The sequence below is a fragment of the Meles meles genome, chromosome Y (assembly GCF_922984935.1).
Source record: "Meles meles chromosome Y, mMelMel3.1 paternal haplotype, whole genome shotgun sequence".
Taxonomy (NCBI): Eukaryota; Metazoa; Chordata; class Mammalia; order Carnivora; family Mustelidae; genus Meles; species Meles meles.
In genome coordinates, this window is record NC_060088.1 from 41,801,673 (window position 1) to 41,806,991 (window position 5,319).

The following is a 5,319-nucleotide window of genomic DNA, read 5'->3' on the forward strand; positions in this document are numbered from 1 at the left end:
GCAGAAGGAGTCAAGTATCATATGGTCTCACTTATTTGTGGAGCATAACAAAGAACACGGAGGACATGGGGAGATGGAGAGGAGAGGGAGTTAAGGGAAACTGGAAGGGGAGATGAGCCATGAGAGAGTATGGACGCTGAAAAACAACCAGAGGGTTTTGAAGGGGCGAGGGGGTGGGAGGTTGAGGAACCAGGTGGTGGGTTATAGGGAGGGCACGTACTGCATGGAGCACTGGGTGTGGTGCAAAAACAATGAACACTGTTACGCTGAAAATAAACAAATAAAAAAAAATAATTAATTAAAAAAAAACCGTACACACCATCCTCTAGTGGCCACAGGTGACATTGCAGGATTTCTCTGAACTGCAAAACAAGACAGTGGATGTTAGGCATCTTCAAGGATTCACAGAGAGATGAAAATAGCTCCACAAAATTCAACGTTTTGGAGTGTGTCTTCTAGGAAATCTGTGGAAAATGGGCTATTTCCCAAGTGTACTATCTCAAGAAATATTTTCTGAGTAGCTGTGTCACGCTCTGGGTTCCAGGATAGAAAGTAGGGAAAATGGTGGATGCTTCCCAAGAGGCACATGGTGTATGGCCGGATAGTGTGGGAAATAACAGGTCCATACCACAGCTCTGTATATTTGATTGAAAGAAAGCAGTAAAATAAAACAAGCCATATTTATGGCTTCCTTTGTTTACACAAACAAAAACATTTTAGACAATTTGAAAACTATCACTCAGCATATCTGTATCCTCTTTTCCCAATTAGATGACATCAACTTATATTCCCAGCTTATTTTTACTTATTAGGAGAAGATGGTGTCATATATTGAACTCTTAATGACGCTACAAAAGTCCTTGTAGAACTAACAGATGGATTAAGTCCTAAACTTAAGGATACAGCTTTTATATACAAAAATGAGTTTCATCTCTATACATGAATAACATGCTATCAAGGACAGAAATTAAGAAAATTATTTGTAATTGATAATCACTCAAAAAGAATAAAATACTTAGGAATTATTTTCACTTGGAGGTGAAAGACCTGCATTCTGGAAACTTAAATCATTAATGAATGAATTTGAAGAATACAGAGTTAAGTCTGGAGATATCCCATACTAATGGATTCCTAGAATATATGTAATCCAAATGTCCACACTGCATAAACAATCTAAATATTCAGCACAAACTCCATCAAGATCTAATGGCATTTTTAGAAATAAGACCAATAATCCTGCAGAGTGAATACTGCCACAAAAGGCCCTGAAGAGCCAAAGCCATTTGGAGAAAAAACAAACCTGGCAGCATCATGCTTTCTGAATTCAAAGTGTATTACACAGTTGTAGAAATGAAAATCGTATGGTATCGACATGCAGACAGACACACAGATCAATGAAACACAGCAGAAAACACAGGAAAAAAACCCCACAAATATGTAGTCAATTGATTTCCAACAAAAGCTAAAAGAATATAAAATAAGCAAGCAATAGTCTCCACCATAAGTGCTTTGGAAACACTGGGAAACCTCAAGTAAAGAATGCAACTGGATGTCTATCCCACCTGATCCAGAACAATGAAGTCACAATGTGACAAGGACTTCAACAAAACAGCTACACCCATAAAATACCTTCCGGGAAACTGGGCAGAATGTTATTAGCACTTCTGTCTTTTTATAATAAGCTTGATGACCAAAATTTGAACTCCAGACTCTGAGATCTAGAGTCAGATGTTGTGCTGACTGAACCAGGCAAGACTATTAAAACTATGCAGCACAGAGATGTCAGAAGAGATCTAGTCATTCATCCCCTTAACACATTTTTTGGAAGAATGTTTCCTGAGTTCCTTCTTGACACTGATTTTCTGATTTGAAATCAGAAGCAAAAGCTACAATGAAAAACAACTGGGACTGCCACAAACTAAAAGCTTTCTCTACAGCAAAGGAAATCTCCAGTCATTAACACATTGAAAAGACACACTGAAGAGAAGAAAATATTTGCAAACTACCTAACTGATATATGTCTCATATCCAAAATATTGAAGAACTCACACAACTCACTAACACAAAAACAGATAGCAGTTACAAGATCAGCAGAGATAAGACTAGATATTTTTTCAAAGAAAACATGGAGAGGGCCAACAAATACATGAAGAGATTTTCACCACCACTTATCACCAGGGAAATATAAATCAGAGCCCAAAATTATGTCACCTGTCACCAGTCACCTGTCAGAATGACTAGTGTCCAGAAGACCAAACAAGAATTTTGGCCAAAATGTGGAGGAAAGGGAACTGTGTTCTATTGGGCCCTAGTGGGACTGTAAACGGTCTCTGTTGGTAGGAATAAAAATGGGTGCAGCTACTATGGAAAACAGTGTCAAGTTTTCTCAAAAAATTCAACAGGGGGCACCCGGGTGACACAATCAGAAGAGTGAGTGACTTTTGATCTCAGGGTCATGATGTTGAGCCCCACATTGGGGGTAAAGAGTATTTTAAAAAATGGATATAGAATAACCGTGTCATCCAACAATTCTCTTCTTATGTATTAGAATGAAGCCAAGTCTTCTCTCTTGTACAATGAAGGTGTATAGAGCTGTCTGGGTGGCTCAGTCGTTAAGCATCTGCCTTTGGCTCAGGTCATGATCCCAGGGTCTCAAGACTGAGCCCCATATTGGGCTCCATGCTCAGTGGAGAGTATGCTTCTCCCTCTCCCACTCCCCCTGCTTGTGCTCTCTCTCTCTCTGTGTCCTTCTCTCTGTCAAATAAATAAATAAAATCTAAAATAAATAAATAAATAAATAAATAAATAAATAAATAAATAAATAAATAAAACAAAATGAAGGCATATAGTTTGATGTGCCCACTGTTTCAATCCAGCACTGAGAGTCTCTGCTCCTTTGAAGTAGACTGTGAAGATTCCTGGCCACCAAGCTAAGGTTTAGGGTCTCAGGTCAACTGCCTTCCAGAGATCTACACAAGTCCTGAGAAGTTAGCTGTCAGTCTATTCCCCTTGTACCCACAGCTCTGTCTTCCCCAATCTGTCAAGGCCCAGTCCAGCGCCCCCTGGGACTTGACATAGCTTGTGGTTTGGCTGACCCAGGGCTTGCTGAGACAGCACTGGGCGCAAATCTATCTCCTGAGCTGCCCCCTACAAACATGCCTGAGTCACAGGAACCTACTAACTACTTAGCAGAATGTTCACATAAGCACAGTATACTTGCTGATCAGCCACTGCCGTCCCACTGTATCCAACGAGCCATCAGGTGTTCTGTGCAAATTCCTTCCACTCTTGTCCCTCAAACAGCCAAGACCCTCACCAGCAGGTGAGAACAGGTGAAGTCACATGCATATGCTCACCAGAATTTTGATGGTTTTAAGTCTTCTGCTACTCATGCGGCCCTTTCCTTCCCAGCTTAGCAGTATCTGGAAGTGAGGATACTCTACCAAGTCTTCTGATCTTGAAACTTTAGACCCTTCATCTATCACATGGTCTGATGTACCTTGTGCCTTCCTTCTTCCCTCAGAAATATTTTCTTCATAAGGTCCAGCCCTCGGCTCTGAGTGTTGCATTCACCCATGGAATCCACCAGGAAACTCTCTTGATCCTTAGAGCCTCACTGTTGATGGCATGGGAACAATAATCAGGAGTTTATTGGTGTCTAGGAGTTTCTGGAGTTAATAAGTAACATATATCAATCCAGCTGTCTCAGATTTTGATTTGTGGAGGGAAACGTTGACACTAACAGGACAAGCAAAATCCATTCAAATTCAACATATTTCATATATATACATGATCAAAAAGGAAATGTCAATCCATAATTTGTCTCTTTTTATATTTATATTTATCCAAAATGATGACTTAAGTTTGTTTCCTTCAAAAGGTCCACATAACAAAGCAAGAGGTTATTTTAGGTGGTCAATTTGAACAGAACCCTAAGTGGTGCTTTTCTTCTTCCATCACTGAGTTTTTCTGTCCCCAGCTTGCAGCACATAGCCTATTCTTTCTACCTCTTTGGAAGAAAGCCAGGTGCACATCTTAATGCTCAATCCGTGAAGAACATTTTTTTTTCTTTTTTTTTTTTTTGGTAGGAGAGTATCTTCTGGTAATCACATAGAAACTATGGCTGGCCCAGGTAAAGAAGACAGATTACCCACAATGGAGCTGCATTTCCACTTTTGGCAACATTATGTGAGGTGAAATGTTAGATCCAAATAAGGGAAGTTTGGAGTGAATTTTCCTCAACTCCTTCCACACTTGGGTGTGCGATGTGACTGCCATAGGGCCTGACTGCCACAGCAAGAAGCAATGCTCCAGAACACGAGAGTCTGAAGACTGTGGGACTATTAACGCTGAAAATGCCTATAATCAAAAGAGTATGGGAGTGAGAGAAGGAGAAACAGTGAAGCATCAGGGGGGGAAATACCCATTGGATTCTAAAAGTCCTTGAATGTTGAGCATGGACAGGGTCTGATGTTTTTCACCTGGCATGTGCCCTCCACAGGAGGCTCCAGAGCAAGGATTAAAGCCACTGTAGATGCCAAACACAGAGTAGAAATTTACAATCCCTTCCAGGCAGTGGAGATGTGAGAGAAGGTGCTGGGCTTTGGAAGCAAGGCACCAAATCTTCAGTTCCCAGTTTCTCATATGTTGGCTATGTGCCAACAGTCTTCAAGTCTCTGTTCCCTCACATAGCAGACAAAGATCATGACGGTGCCTTTTCTTTCCTTATGCTTGATCAAATTCCATGAGAGAAATCTAATGCTTGCTCAGAGGTGAGGTTTATTGTTAGATGAAGCTATTACTGACTCATAAACAGAGATTCTTATTTATTTATTTATTTATTTATTTATTTTTTCAGGGTAACAGTATTCATTGTTTTTGCACAATATCCAGTGCTCCATGCAATACGTGCCCTCCCTATTTCCACCACCTGGTTCCCCCAACCTCCCACCCCCGCCCCTTCAAAACCCTCAGGTTGTTTTTCAGAGTCCATAATCTCTTATGGTTCACCTCCCCATCCAATTTGCCTCAACTTCCTTCTCCTCTCCATCTCCCAATGTCTTCCATGACATTTGTTATGCTCCACAAATAAGTGAAACCATATGATACTTGACTCTCTCTGCTTGACTTATTTCACTCAGAATAATCACTTCCAGTTCCGTCCATGTTGCTACAAAACTTGGGTATTCATCCTTTCTTTTTTTTTTTTTTAATAAACATATAATATATTTTCATCCCCAGGGGTACAGGTCTGTGAAACACCAGGTTTACACACTTCACAGCACACAGGATAGCACATACCCTCCCCAATGTCCATAA